We start from the raw sequence: 17,184 nt of genomic DNA on the forward strand, positions 1-17,184 counted from the left end.
ATAGCAGTAAATATGAGAGGCCCCCCTACTGCACATTTATTGGCAAACGGCTTAATGGCCCAGGGAGGTCCAGTTACATTTGTTGTTGAAGCCCACGCAGCCTATAGAACAGAAACATTTTATTCTTGGGTCACCTTTCCAGCAGTGGATGGAAACACAAATACATTTCATAATTATACACCGGCAAATCCTCCTGCACAATACAGAGCTTATGCATCTTTAGAGATACCTTTATCTTATCAAGACCATAACAATTGGCTTGATGGTGCCCTACCCCATACAATTTTACCTGTTAGGTTAGGTCTGTTGAGCAATGCAGGCCCGACCTGGCCTTTATTGGCCACATATACACCACATCCTGACACAACAACACTGGCGGTAGCTGAGGTCTCCCACTTATATAAAGAAGTCACAACAACATATGGCTTGTTAGTATAATTTGTCATGCAATTGTTAAATACGGACATAGCATGAGCTTCTCCAGCTCAAGCACATGCAGCAGAGCAAGGTATTAATCCTGCCACTGTACACTCGATCATGGGTAAAGTACCAGCCAGACGGGAGGAGATTCCATTTTGGTTAGCTCAAAAGATAAATGCACTGGAAGCAGTTTTTCCCCATACGGGACCTCAGGATAAAAATAGAATTTTGACACTGTGCTTACCTTTCAGCATGGTTCTCACAGTTGAAAACTGTAATACACAGGGCACGGTATTTGCAGCACTCTACACAACTGCACACGGTAGACCACCACATGCCAATCTTCCAGAGATGTTGAACCAAATTCAAGATGATTACGGGGCAGCCCCTGCCCTAGATATGGGGATGCAATTGATTGGTAATTTTGCCACGGTGTCTTCAATCATATTAAGTAACATCAAACGGGAAGCAGTTACACTGACTGTGCGAATTGCAGCTCCGTGATGTTCCGGCACAGGATCAGGAATGTGAGCTGCCAAACATTATCGCTGAAACATATTCCAGTATAGGTCGAGACAGTCGGGAGCCAGACCGACTAAACCACAAGTACAAGGTAGATCCAACAAGGATGCTGCCAAACAAACACCTGAGGGTTCTAAAAAACACTTGGATAAAAAACAACAAACACCTAGAAAAGAAAGGGGAGACTCTCCCCATTCGGAGACCCCACAAAATAGGTATGAACTTAGAAATAGGCATAATATAAAAACGCCTGACAGATATCAGTATACTGATACACGCCAATCTTGTTTCTTTCAGGACTCACCGGAAAAACGAAGTGAAAGAGGTGGGCAGTCAGATCAGTCGACCGAGTACGTTAAACCCAGAAAGGACTCACAACGCTCGTCTGAAGTTTCTGTGAAAAAAAGAAGAGAAAATTGCACAGCAGAAACCACAGTTTAAAAAGAAAAAAGTGGCAGCAGTTGCAATCGGACATGCCACTCAAGAAAAAGGCTTTACTAAAGAACAAGAAGTGGGTGTTAGCACTGCTAGACAGTGCAGCAGAAGTCACAATAGTTCGCCGGGATCTTCTAGAGCATCTGGAGGTGAAAGCAACTGATGACTATCTACAAGTAGAGACTGTGCATATGAGTGTCTCCACACCAGACAGGGTGTATAAAGTAACTATCCAGTTAGAAGGGGACATTGAACGCATAATAGACGCCATCTTTTGGGATTGTGTCATCTCTATTTACGATATTCTGGTGGCCGAAAAAGATTTGCAACCGAGTTTTGTCTGAGATCTCCCATATGGAGAGGACAATATTGAAAAATCTTTTTTGACCCTTGTTCCGAAAGAGCTTGTTGAAAAATACGCCATTGATAGGGCACCTGCACTATATCGCAATCATGTAGGGTGGGACAAAGATTCTCCCTACCATATATTACCAACAAAAACAACACCTCAGCCCCAACCTCAATATCCAATCAAATAAGAGGCGAAAGAGGGAAATCCTCACACAATTAAGGTACCAGGGTGTCATTGAACCCTCTGACTCATCAATGAATAATCCATTATTTCCAGTCGCTAAACCATACCACTCATATAGGATAGTCTTAGACTACAGACACTTAAACAAACATAAACCTATGCTATACAAAATACACATAGTACAGCACTAATGAAGAACATTGTGCGGAAAAAATACAAAACAACCCTGGATATATCCAATGGGTTTTTCTGCCAGAACATATCACCTGAAAGTAGGGACTTAACAAGTTTCAGCACTTCAGACTCTCAGAATTTTTTTTGCCAACTCCCACAAAGTTACAAGGACAGTCCTGGACTATTCTCAGCTCGTGTGACATCAATATTACACAACATAGACCCTGAGGCGTTGTCCTATGTGGATGATATATACCTCACGGATGATGAACTCATACAACATTTAAGACAGGTAGCCCACGTTGTTGTAGGATTTGCCAAAATCAGCTACAAATTTAACTTTAAAAAACCAAAATAGCCTTTCTCAGTGTCCTATTTCTGGGATACGAGTTGTTGAATGAAGGCAAGAGCCTGGTGCCCCAATTTTTAGAAAAATGTGCACAACTACAACCACCAAATACAATAAAAAAAACTCCAGTCAGTGTTGGGCTGAATTTTGGCAGAACATATATCACAGACTATGCACAAAGCATTAAACCATTATATGACCAAATACGTTCAGAATTTACCAGCAAATTCAGGACAGTCGAACACACACGCTCTCTCAAAGCACTACAAAAATACATGCTTGAAGCAAAACATTTACACACAAGGGACAGCAAAGAACATTTGGTCATCAGAGAAATTGCTGGTGCCATTGGTTTCACCTACGTGACATTCAATTAAGGTGAGACCGTCCCAATTGCATATAAATCACACCTATACTCTACAGCCGAACAACGCTTTGCTCCCACTGAAAAAATTTGCACTGCTGTTCCGATGGCGATCCTTAAAGAGAGACCTCTGGCCCAAGGGAAGCGCATTATTGTCGTGTCCCTAGTTCCAGCCCTTGAGGCTGTTACCAAAGGGAGCGTCCTGAATGCTAAAGCATTACATCCACGTTGGATTCAATAGGCAACATCTCTGATGGCCACTGATGTTGATTATGTGTTTGATTCCAAATTACAGATTCAAGAATTCCTCCAATAAGAACTTGAATATCCTGTTCCAGCAAATACACTACCTATTGAACAATACAAAACCATTTTGTACACTGATGGTTCAGTACAACCTCCTATAGGCACTACACACCAATACTCAGCTACTTGCACAGTTTCGAGTTGGCTTATGAAGGATGGCAAGATCCATCCAGAAAAAACATACACATAGACTCTAGGGGACTGTATGGCACAACTCGCAAAGCTCAGGGCTCTGGTGATGGCACTAGAACATACGGATCCTCAGCAGATGACTCTGTCTGTGATTCGTGCTACTGTGTTCAGTCCTTCAATGAATATCTACATTACTGGTGACAAAATGGGTTTAGAGATTCAAAAGGTGATACCATAAAACAGAGACTACTGTGGGGGAAGGTAGCGGATCTGAAGGAAAAACTGCTGAATGTCCATGTTGTACATACACAAGGACACCAACGTGTTGGAATACAAGTTGAAGGCAACACTTTGGCTGATGAAGCAGCAAAGACGGCAGTAGCCATGGCTTCTGTTGCAGCAGTAACACGCTCTAAAACAAGAGTGGATGATGGCACATTAGCAGCTATTGGAGCGACGGCTGAGGGTAAACCTATGTCCAAAGGCTAACTCACTAAATTTTCCTACCGGATGGGAGGCATGTTTGACGCAGAAGTAAAGATTCTAGGTGTGGGGTTCCGAGTGATTCCCAACAAAGACTTAGGACCAGAGTTGCTGAAAGCAGGGCATGAGGGAGTTGCATCTGCACATGCTGGTGTGGTGGCTATAATTTCGATATTGCAATCAAGCTATTGGTGGCCAGGTCTTTACAAGCAATCCAAGCAGTCTGTCCTTTGTTGTGACATCTGCCAACAAATAAAAGGCTCCAGCATTAAGCACTAATCGCAGACACCCCTCTTAATTTCCAACAAACCTTTACAATGTGTGTACTTGGACCATTGTGGTCCCCTAACACCAGACAGTGCATACAAATACATTTTAGTCACTGTGGACTCATGCTCCAGATTTCTATGGGTGTGGCCACAACACTCGGCAGACGCTCGAACTGTTATTAAAGATTTGCAAGTCTTTGTCGGCACATATGCTGTTGCGGCTTTCCATTTGGACCGGGGCCCTGTTTTTGCCTCAAGGGCTTACAGGGATACCATGACTTAACTAGGGGTCCAACTGTATTACTCATCTCCATTTCATCCTGAGCGAAATAGTGTCATGGAGAAACAAAACCGTGATCTAAAACAATCCCCAACAGCAAGAGTATTAGGCACAGATGGTATTTGGCTTACACACCTGTATGGAGTTCAGAGAGCACTTAATAATCTGCCTAGAAGGTCACTGGGGGGGGCGTACTTCATACGAGTGCCTGTTTCGAACTCAAATGTATGTTCCAGATCTTGATGATCCTGGCATGGAGGCGGCGGATTCGCCTTTTGACATAAATTAAAGTGTCACTGTCTTGCAGGAGTTACAACAATTCCATGATGACAACACAACTGGAAGTGCTGCCTCTTTTAGAATTAGGGATGTACTAGTAGCATCTACTGGGTGGATTCCCAAGTTGGGGGATCTAGTACATTTAAAGATTGCTGTGAAAAAGTAGTTTGGTCCTTCTTATCATGCCCCCATCCCAGTTCTGGGAATACACGGTACCAGAATTGTTATACTACCACCACTGCCTGGTTCTAAGGAGAATCGCTTTGTCTCCATTAACAATGTCAAGTTACACCATGTAGCTGATCCTGCACAGCAGACCTAGAGGACTCCTGAGTAGTGCCCGAATCCCTCCCACTACGGACCAGGATGTTCCTCTGCAAGTTTTCAACAGCAACGTTGATACCTCTCCGAGCTTGGGGAGGGTGGAAAATGAACTTTCATTGGTTTCACTGATGACTACTACTTCATCAATTTCTGCTGATACAGAGCAGCCTTCTACAAATTCCACACAAACAGATGTCGTAACATACTCCACACCACCGAGGAAATCTTCAGCAGTTTCTCCCCCTCTGAATACACCACCATCATTTGTTTCTACAGATGATGGTTACTTCATCGATGCTGATGACTTTTCTTCAGACCCATCTGCCTTGACTGTGACTGAACTGTCAAGAGCACGTAAGCTGATACATTGGCAAAAAATTAACTATCTAACTCGTCCTTGGAACTATCTATGGTTATCACTGATTGTGGTTGCCTTTCTTCTTTGGATTGGGTTTGTCATTGCTTTCTTTCTTTTTATACATGGCTATTACCTGCCAGATTGCTCTGCAGTTGAAATGGTGGATAAAGTCTTAAAACCACATTGTTCTTCACACAAAATACGCAGACTTGTCCCTAGTGAACATTACAGCAGTGCCAATTCCCGATGAGATTGTATGTGATAACGTCTTAATCCACATATATGGTCCCACAGAGATCATTCAAATACCTTATATGTTCAAACTTTCATTGACTGATATAATTACATACGGAGTGATTTCTGATGATTGGGATGTCAAAACAGTTGATACTATCATGTCTGATCTACAGTATTATGCGTTTTTAGTGGACTATAATGTACTATGGAGTGACTGTTGGAATTCCTGAAACATTTGGATTGAATAATTGGTGGACTGGATCGGACTTTTATTCAGTGAGAGACTTTTCTCACTGCAGCTGGATACTTTCCTCCTACAACTGTCACTACCTGGAAGTGTGACTGCTTGCCACTTGATGGTTAAGCAGCCTATATTTTATGTATCACGGTGCTCGTTTGGAATGTTAGGGTTGTTTTTTATTTGTATATAATTTAATTTAGTGTATGAGTTGTTTAGGCGTACAGGCGATTTGTTGACATTATAATTGAATTAATTTATTTGCAATAAAGAAATTACTACTCAGTAAAAAATTGAGTTTTTGCTTATATATTTTGTATAGATTTATCCCTGTTGGATATTTTGATTCTTATATTGTTATTGTCCCTAATCCAGTGCAGTAATAGGGACTTCACCCTCCCTTTGTTGGGATCCTAGTGAACATTACAGCAGTGCCAATTCCCGATGGGATTGTATGTAATCCACATATATGGTCCTACAGAGATCATTCAAATACCTTATTTGTTCAAACTTTCATTGACTGATATAATTACATACGGAGTGATTTCTGATGATTGGGATGTCAAAACAGTTGATACTATCATGCCTGATCTACAGTATTAAGCGTTTTTTTAAAATGATGATGTGTACCAATTTAAAGGAAATTATGGAGACATGTTCTGTTACAATCATTATGGACATCATTTCATTCACAGAGCTAGTACCCCCAAAACTATTTTTAAATATGCACAATGGGAACACTTCCCTATTCCACCAATAGGCAGCTCAAAAACGTATACTGAAAAGTTTGCATATTTTTCTGGACATACTGTCAAGAATGCTGAGGCATATTATTTTAAAATGCCAATGATGGAAGATTTGCATGTATTATTGACTGATACTACATTGACATATTCTGATTCCTTTGTTTCCTGATTGGCATAGAAGGTTATGAACATTTGGATTAATTCAATTGATTTGAAAAGTGTGTGGGGAACAAGAAATTGGAAAATTAGAGGTATGGAAGCTTTATTTAGAGCTTGCATGATTCCTGTTCAGATGATATTCTTAAATGAAAGAGTGCAACAAACGAGCTGTTTAGGCATAGCAAACATTAAAGAATTGAATGCACCAAGTATTCCTGCCCCTGCAAAATTTAACAAATGGCTAAAGAATATAAATGCATATGAAGAGCAGCTTAATGAATGGATACAAAATGGAACATATAACACGTCATTATCACATCCTGGCGGTTGGTTAATATGGCCTGTAGACGCCAATGAGTGCCATACACGTTTTGTAAACTCCTCGGGGTTTTAGAACTAATAGGCCAGCCCCTCACTATATATCCTTAGAGCACTCAAGTATTGTGACAACACATAGGCCCTCATTCCAACCCTGGCGGTCTGTGACCGCCAGGGCGGAGGGCAGCGGAAGCACCGCCAACAGGCTGGCGGTGCTTCCTGGGCTATTCTGACCGTGGCCGTAAAGCCGCGGTCAGAAAAGGGGAACCGGCGGTTTCCCGACGGTTTTCCCCTGGCCCTAGGAATCCTCCATGGCGGCACTGCTTGCAGCGCCGCCATGGGGATTCCGACCCCCTTCCCGCCAGCCTGTTTCTGGCGGTTTTCACCGCCAGAACCAGGATGGCGGGAACGGGTGTCGTGGGGCCCCTAGGGGCCCCTGCACTGCCCATGCCATGCTTTGCAGACAGTGAAAATCGCGACGGGTGCCACTGCACCCGTCGCACCCCTGCAACTCCGCCGGCTCCATTCGGAGCCGGCTTCCTCGTTGCAGGGGCTTTCCCTCTGGGCCGGCGGGCGGCCTTTTGGCGGTCACCCGCCGGCCCAGCGGGAAAGTTGGAATGGCCGCCGTGGTCTTTTGACCGCGGGGCGGTCATTCGGCGGTAACCGCATGGCGGGCGGCGTCCGCCGCCCGCCACGGTCAGAATGACCGCCATAGTGTAGGGAAGCTATGCCAGCAAAGGATGAAGGTCTCCACACTAGATGTTGTTAAAGAACATCTTGGTCTCCTGTCCACTAACACAGATTTACAGGATTTCCGGTTAGGCCCCAGAAGACAGCGCAGAAAACGCTTCATACATGAAACATATAATGAAATTTGTAAACTTTCCCACCAAGAAGTGGCTGCCTGGTTAAAGCAAATAGATCAGGAAAATTTACAAAAAGCATTAGCCGTCATAGATAACGGCATTATTACCTTGTCGGATCACAATTACACCCAAATAACATTGTGCCCTCTGTAATACATATAGTACAGAGTGATGTGTCATTTCTTCAACATGGACAAAGTCAGCTACGATCCACCATGCAGTGAGGTTGGGGATTTTAAACACTAAAGGCAGGTCGCGTCCCTGGCAACATGTGAGCGCAAGGGAGATTTTTTCAACATTTAATTTAACACGACGGCAACAAATGATGGCTAAGAAGGAAGAAAAATATATCATGTTGAAAATAGAGAAATTAGGAAAGTTGCTTTTTACTGTGGCTGAAGTACTCTCTGCCGAATGGTTAATACATGGAGTTTTTAATCTGCCTGTTTCAACACTTTAATTCACATCCTGCTTGAAACACATTCCGGTAGCAGATATGAAAGGCTGGGAGATAACTAGATACACAAGGTGTGGGAGCTCCCCTTCTCGTACAAATGTTTCAATGGCATGAAAGAAGTTTTTCTTAGCGGTAGGGAATGCAAGACTTCTGCGAGTCATTCAATGGTTTGTAAACAGTTGTCCTTGTATGGGGAATGTAATGCCTCTATGGCAAATTTAGCTTGTTATATGAAGGGAATCCCGGTATCCTTAATTAGACCTGCATTCCAGGTGCTCTCCAATGGCAGTTATGTGCTCCTTAACAGCGAGAGCTGTTGTGGGATGCGAGCCGGAATACCTTACGTAGTTCTGTCTCCTAAATTGTTACATGTTGCAGGAATGTCCCCCGCACAATTCAAGGGAGTGACGAACATCTGGCCCCCTATTGCTACTTCTGATGTTAATTTTGACAAGTTGAGCAGACTAAAGACCTTATTTTTCCAAAAACATGTGGCGCTTACATCAGCCCGCAAGACCTATGCACTTCAAGTTGGGAGGTCATTGGCGGAAATTCAGTCCCTTTTAAATCCCAACTTTCCAAGACACTTTGGCGAACTCATGGGACGAAGATTCAATGTGTCTAGCATTAGTGGAATCACCCACTTTTTTAAGGCTGTTTGTTCTGCTTTCGTTAACACCTTCTTCTCTATATTTGGTTTAATACCTTCGGCCATCCATTCACTTTTTTCAAGTGTTTTCGGGGGAATCCCGATCACTTTGGCTTTAATTGGTGGCATCCTGCTGTTGCTACTTTTTCTACGTAATGGCTAGCCCTTCACAGCAAGGAGGACTCAATGCGCTACCACCAGCGCAACTGTGTCGTGAACGTATGAAGCAGCATTTCGGAGCACCTCTTCTGCAACAACTGGTGTGTTACTGGTCTTTGTCATTCCGACCAGTTTTGGATTGTGTGCAGCCAGTGTTTCGATGCCTCTGGTGCCTCGTTGAATGTGCACTGGAAGTCTGTCTTTCTATGCTGCGTTTACTTTCATTGGATGCTGATCTGCTGATGTTCTCGATGAGGGCTCATCGTCAGACATGCGCGTTGAGGGTGCGTTTGCTACGGGAAGCGGTGTATGAACTGCACTTTGTGGATTCAGTGAGTCTTAACTCTACTATGGGCATGACACAGGATGCTGTTGCCTCGGCTGAGGCTCAAACTCTGGAACATGTGTGCTCTATGGTCTTCCCTGGACATGACTTGGATAGTTTGTCACCTGCCAAAGTTGACCATCTTCTGGCTTGCATTGTCCTGGATACGATTGGCGATATCCAAAATGACTTTGAATTTTGAATTTGGTCCCACATGCTGTGTCGTGGTTTTTGAACTTGTCCTTTCCTGTGGCTTGTGTTCACTGAACCTGCCATAACTAACCCCTCCGCGGCCAGGCCTTTTCTCCTCCTGTGCAAAGCCTTTTTTTGGCTATTTGGGGCAGTTCGCGCTTAGGCCCTCATAACTTTTTCTCCACAAAAGCTACCCATGCCAAATTTGCGTCCTTTTTTTTCACCATCCTAGGGATTCTAGAGGTACCTAGACTTTGTGGGTTCCCCTGAAGGAGACCAAGAAATTAGCCAAAATACAATGAAAAGTTTTTTTTTTTTAAAAACTGGGGACGAAAGGGCTGCAGAAGAAGGCTTGTGGTTTTTTCCCTGAAAATGGCATCAACAAAGGGTTTGCGGTGGTACAATCACCATATTCCCAGATTTTAGGAACAGGGAGACTTGAATTAGAAAACCCAATTTTTCAACACAATTTTGACATTTTTCTGGGACATACCCCATTTTTACAATTTTCTGTGCTTTCAACCTCCTTCCAGTTAGTGACAGAAATGGATGAGAAACCAATGGTGGATCCCAGAAAGCAAAAAAAAATTGAAAAGTAGACAACATGCTGAATTCAGCAAGGGGTCATTTGTGTAGATCCTACAAGTGTTTCCTACAGAAAATAACAGCTGAAATAAAAGAATGTTGAAATTGAGGTGAAACAAACAGCAATTTTTCTCCACATTTTACTCTGTAACTTTTTCATGCAATGTCAGATTTTTTAAAACAATATACCGTTTTGTCTGCTGGACTTTTCTGGTTGCGGGGATATATAGGGTTTGTACGTTCATCAAGAACCCTAGGTACCCAGACCCAATAAATGAGCTGCATCTTGCAATGGGTTTTCGTTATATACCAGGTACACAGCAATTAATTTGCTGAAATATGAAAAGTGAAAAATAGGTATTAAGAAAATATTTGTATTTCCAAAATGGGCACTAGATAAGGTGTGGTTATTTGCACATCTCTGAATTCCGGGGTGCCCATACTAGCATGTGAATTGCAGGGCATTTCTCAACTAGACGTCCTTTTTACACACTGTCTTACATTTGGAAGGAAAAAATGTTGAGAAAGACAAGGAGCAATAACACTTGTTTTACTATTCTGTGTTCCCCGAAGTCTCCCGATAAAAATGGTACCTCACTTGCGTGGGTAGGCCTAATGCTGGCGAGAGGAAACACAAAATGGACACATCACATTTTCACAAAGAAAACAGAGCTGGTTTTTGCAAAGTGCCTAGCTGTGGATTTTGGCCTCTAGCTCAGCCGGCGTCTGGGGAAACCTAGCAAACCTGCAGATTTTTGGAAACTAGATACCTAGGGGAATTTAAAATGGGGTAACTTGTGGGGCTCTGACCAGGTTCTGTTACCCAGAATCCTTTGCAAATCTCAAAATTTGGCAAAAAAAAACACTTTTTCCTCTCATTTCGGTGACAGAAAGTTCTGGAATCTGAGAGGAGCCACAAATGTCCTTCCACCCAGCGTTCCCCCAAGTCTCCAGATAAAAATGATACCTCACTTGTGTGGGTGGCCCAGGTGCCTGCAACAGAAAAATGCCAACAACCTGTAGAGATTGAAGGAATAGAACAGCGAGTTGATAAGCACATATTTTTCTTTTATACATCTTTTAGGCTGACTCTGCTTGGGGACTCACACAAGTGCGGTATCATTTGACTTGGGAGACTGAGGGGAACGCGGGGTGGTAGGAAATTTGTGCCGCAGCGGTGATCCTACAAAGTAAAGTGGGGAAAATATGCTTTTCTAAACAAATTTTGAGGTTTGCAGAGGAGTCTGGGTAAGAAAATGTTGGGTGATCCAGGCAAGCCCCACCTCCTTGGACTCCTTGGGGTGTCTATTTTTAAATCATGTCTGGGTTTGGGAGGTTTTCCTAGATAAAGGCCGCACCCGAGATCAAAAACATAGGTGCCCCCCCCAAACACAGGTAGTTTTGCAGTAGATCATTTTGGTGTGTCCACATACTTATGTGATGTTCCAAACACTAAAATTGTGAAGAAATGCACTTAGGTTATGTTAAAAAGACCTTCACCCACCAACCAAGTTGGTGGCATGCTTCATCATCAGGGTCCCACCCGAGACACATAGCGTGTCGCAAGTGTGCTTGACCTACAGTTTGCATAGTTGCATTACAGCGGAGCAGGTTTTGCCATTTTTACCACACATACTGGTTGGATTTGGCATGAGGGGGAGTGATGGTTCAGTGGATCAAATTTTATTAACAAGAGATTTCACAAAAATGAAATGCACTGTTAATAACTGAAAGGCCAAAAAACTGAACCAATGACTCACAGCTCGTGAGCTGTAAAGCCACGACAAGGCACCAAGCGCTTTACAGTTCATTCACACACCTTTCATACATGACATGCACAAGACCATTCACGCCGCCAGCCAGGAGCCCAGCACATTACAACACTTGCATCGACAGACAGTGCCACTCAAGGGCCCATCACTTACATATGCCCACATGCCTGATACAGCAATCACACCAGCTGATGGGAGTGTGCGGACTGGCGTTTGGCTGGCAGTGTGTTGCAGTAGCCAACAGCAAGTCAATATGTACACCGTCAGCCAAATGCCACTCCACATACAATGGCATAACTTTTTTTTTGTTTTAAAAACAAAGAAACCACTAACTACTTCGAAATAATTACAAAACTACAAACACAAAAGCTCTTACTAAGTACATGACAGAAATGCCTACCATGAAACTGAACACATGAAGATATAAAACAGGCAGTTTGCAGTCATGGTAGTTCCCAGTAATTCTTCTGGGTGTGGTAATTCTTGAAACAACCACCCACCCACAGCCCAGGCTTTGAAGGACAATCTGGGCAGTACATTCGAGTCTCCCTCCAGGTACCTCTCTGAGGACAGACTCTACATTTCGTAGCTGGAAAGTCTTTTTTGGGCGTGGGAGGAATGTGCTCAGCAAAGTGGAGAACTTTCAAACTAGCCAGATCCTCCACCACGGCTTCTCTAGGAACTCTTGCCTGTTCCACCACAATAAGGCTCTCTATCACCGACTCCTGAAATTTCACAAATGCCATCTTTGACTCTGGAGACCTATCCTTAAACACAATAAAAGCATTAAAAGTTGCCAAGTAGAAGAGGTGAATTGCTAACTTCTTATACCAAACGTAAGACTCACGAATAGCAGTATAAGGTTCCAACCTCTAATCAACTCTATCTACACCTCCCATGTGCTTATTATAATCTAAACTGCACACAGGTTTGCGCACTTCAGCAACCTGGCTCCAAACAGTCACGGGGGAAGTATTCTCATCATGGATGGTAATTAGCATGCAGACATCCCTCCTGTCTGAAAATTTCAAAGCTAGCAGCTCATCATTCTGCAAGGCACTGCACTGTCACCTCACAAGTTTTTTACAGACAAGCTCCGTTGAATAGCCTTTCCGGTTACAACGAATTGTACACAAGCAACAGTGTCCATTCTAAACAACTCCTTGAACAACTGCACTCCAGTGTAGAAGTTATCTACATACAAATAGTAACCTTTGTTGACCAGAACCCACACAATTTTCTCAGTAACTCCAAAAGTGGGAGGACACCCAGGGGGGTCAATACTGGAATCCCTACCAGTGTAGACACAGAAACTATACACATATACTGTACTACTTTCAGACAGCATATACAATTTAATTCCATATCATGTCCTCTTGCTAGGAATGTACTGCCTAAAAAACAAACGACCCTTGAAGAGAACCAAAGACCCATACACAGCTATTTCTTTGCCTGGAACATAGACCTCGGAAAACCGATCTACAAAATTATCTAGGACAGACCTAATCTGAAAAAGACGGTCACAATCAGGGTGATCTTGTGGCAAGGCTAATGCATTGTCAACAAACTGCAGCATCCTAAGAAGAAGAAGCAAATACTGATTACGACTCATGGTTGCAGGAAATATAGCTGTTGCCATCAAGGGACTAGTAGACCAATAGGAAGCCAGTGACGGCTTCCTTATCAACCCCATCAAAAGAGTCAAACCCAAAAACCTTTTCATCTCCTCCAAATTTGTGGGAATCCACTAGGTAGCTCTAGAGTGTGGCCTAAGTCTAGCAGCTTTGTCCCTCAAATACTGCTCCACATACAAATTAGTCTGCTCAACAATCTCTTCCAAAAACACATCATCCACAGATAACTCAAAGAAATTGACAGGCAAAATGTTCTCTGTATTGACTCTACACCCCGGGAGACCAGTAAAGGGCAGGCAACTCTGGCTGCTCCATGTTTGGGGCAACCCGGAATTCAGGTCTTCTAACGGGAAACCTTTCAGCCCCAGGTTGCTGCACTAATGGCACATCAGTGTCCTCCTCTAAAACAGGCCCTTCATCTGCACTGAGAGTGGCTTCCTCATCAGAAGATTCCTCTCCGATAGAAACTTCACTGCCAGAATCTCTCACTTCCTCATCAGCCTCAGATGTAGAGTCCGTCTCATAATCATGATCACACAATGACTCAAAAAGCATACCAACCACCTGCTGAGCTGTAATCTTGCGGCTAGCCATGATCTTTCCTACGAAAAGTAATTAGACAAATGCACCACCAACAACCAGCACTCTGTAAGATAAGTAATAAAGTGTAGCTTTATCAGTAAGAGTTATAAACTCAAAAACTATACTACTCACTTGCCTGAAAAAGCTTGACTCACCAGCAACTACTCTGCACAGACACAGCAATCACCAATTATATCCCACTAAAAAGAAAGAAAGAAAAGCAAATTAGAAATAAGACAGCACAAATATCATTGTGCACAAATCTAAGGACAATTTGACACACAATCCTGCATTTAGTACACCACCTACAAACATGTCATTCATGCATGGCAGCAATACTCCTTTGGAGTAAATTGTTTTTACTTACCTAAAACATGCAACTATGCAAACTGTAGGTCAACCACTGCCAAAACCGCAAGGAGCCACAGCAAAGAAAGCAAAAGCTTTGAACTAGAACAAAAAGAAGAATGTATTTTATCACAAATGCAAATACTTCGCCAGCTGACAAACACCCCACCACCAAGCATTTAGAAATTGGTGCCTAAGTGGATTATGCCCCCCATAGGGGTAGATGGACTACTAAAAAATAGGCCTATCTGCCCCAAGGGGAGCAGAAAATACCTTTAGTAGTGTTTCACCATGGGGAGCGACCCTTGCCCAAGGGGCCACCCCCCAAACAAAAAAAAAACACACACACACACACACACACACTCACTATCCCTGGTGCCTAAGTGGCTTCTGCCCCCCTTGGGGGCTATGGACCTAAAAAAAATAGGCTGATCAGCCCCCAAGGGGGGCAGAAATGGCCAACAGTTCTATGTCCCCCTTGGGGGTGCGACCCTTGCCCAAGGGGCTGCCCCCCATCCACTAAACACACACACTTTATCCCTGGTGTCTAAGTGGCTTCTTCCCCCCTTGGTGGCAGATGGGCCTAAAACAAATAGGCCGATCTGCCCCCAAGGGGGTCAGAAATGGCCAACAGTTCTATGCCCCCCCACATAAAAAACAAATAAAACATCCCTGGCGTTCCAGTGGTTTCTGCCCCCCGTGGGGGCAGATCAGCCTAAAAATAATAAGCAGAAATGGCCATAAAACACATGCCCCCTCAAAGGGGAGCGACCCTTGCCCAAGGGGCCGCCCCCCCATCCACTAAGCACACACACACTATCCCTGGTGCCTTGGCTCCCTTGGGGGCAGATGGGACAAAAAAAAAAATAGGCGATCTGCCCCCTAGGGGGCAGAAATGGCTAACAGTTCTATGCCCGCTTGGGGGGGTGCCTCTTGCCCAAGGGGGCACCCCCCACATAAATAAACAAATTATAAACATCCCCAGCGTGGTTTTTGCCTTCCTTGGGGGCAGATCAGCCTAAAAATAATAGTACGATCTGCCCCAAGGGGGACAGAAATGGCCACAGCACACATGCCCCCCAAAGGGGCGCGACCCTTGCCCACGGGGCCGCTCCCCCACACAGGAACACGCAAGGGAAACATACAAAAGAAAATCCCTGGCGTCTAGTGGGCATTTCTGCCTCCCAATCGAATGCTCAAAGAGACACTGGGGGAAAGGAAAACCCTTTTCTTTCCCCCAATGCCTCTTTGATTCAAACTCCTCACCCACCGGAGGAGAAACTCACCTGTTTCTCCTTTAATTGCGCTGGAAGCAAATGGCTTCCAACGTGACCGGCTCCCAGTAATGATGTCAGAACGCGATTCCGCAGTGACGTCATTGGGGGGGTGGAGGGGCAGGGCTTTACCTTCCATCCCTGCCTTGAGGGGGTGGGAGGGAAGCCCACGGAGGGAGCGCTGTCCTCGGCACAGGAGCACTGCACCGGTGGACGTAAAAACTACGTCCCCGGCACAGAAGGGGTTAACGCTTTGGTTGATGCCTTAGTTTAGAGTTTTTATGCATTAGCTTTGAACCACCTTTGACCGGCAAGGGGATGATGTTGTGTAGCTATTTTAGCCATGTTCTGGGCATGTTGTTTTAGCTAACTAGGCCTGCAGCTGTGCACTTTCATTCCTCTACGTTTTATTCAGCAGTGCTTTCTTTTTCTAGCAATAGCTTCATTTGCGATTTTGTTTTATTTCTCTCCTTCTTGTTGTTCTTTCCCCTGGGAAAGCATTGTATTCTTAGTAGGACATATAGCTCACTTTGTGCTTTTCAAGGGCTTCAGCCAGATAGGGTTGCCGACAAACATGGTATGCTGTGTCTCCTGCATTCACAGAAAACAACACAATCATACGTGGGGACCATTTCTTGGGATGTCAGCTGGTTTATTATAAAACGCTCCTTAGTCTTAGACATATTAGAGGGAGATTCCAGACAGATGACCATGACGGTATGCTGAATGCTGCAAGCTTCACTATAGCTACCTGCTTAGACGACCAAGCCCTGATCCCAATCGGTACGGTGCCTTTTTAGACCTCAGGCCTCAGGTATGAGGGATGATGTTCTCCCAGGAGGAAACCCGAAGGGCAGATTAGGCTTATTATGCTGTGCTCATACTCAGCGTAGGTGAGGGGTTATAGATCCACTCCCTAGTTTAGACAGCATGGTAGGACTGTTATTGTGTTTTACATTTCTATTGTCTTTTATCATCCTCATTTTTGCCATGCACCTGCTTTGGTCTAAGATGCAGATATTTTAATAAATGCTTATTTAAATATAATCTGCCTCTGTTGTCTTTGCCTGAGTGTGATCTTAGTAACCGAGAGAACAGGATGCGATATGATGTACCATGATTCCCCGGGGATTCTATCTTACCATGAGCTCAGTTGCCACAATCATCTCAGTCAGAGATGAGATGCTACTAGTTAGCCAGAAACCCCGAATTGGCCGACAGGTGTCACCAGGTATGGAATTGTACTCAGTACCCACAGCCTGGTGATCCTACCACCCAAATCCACTAGCCTCATTACCCTAATGAGAACCTACGCGACAGAGGTGTGCAGTGAGAGTGGTTGGCGAAGCGTCTGTGTAGTTGTGGTTGTGATGTGGACATGCTCTAAACAGTTTGTCAATTCTTCGTTCCCTA

This window comes from Pleurodeles waltl, chromosome 11, assembly GCF_031143425.1.
Source record: "Pleurodeles waltl isolate 20211129_DDA chromosome 11, aPleWal1.hap1.20221129, whole genome shotgun sequence".
Lineage (NCBI taxonomy): Eukaryota > Metazoa > Chordata > Amphibia > Caudata > Salamandridae > Pleurodeles > Pleurodeles waltl.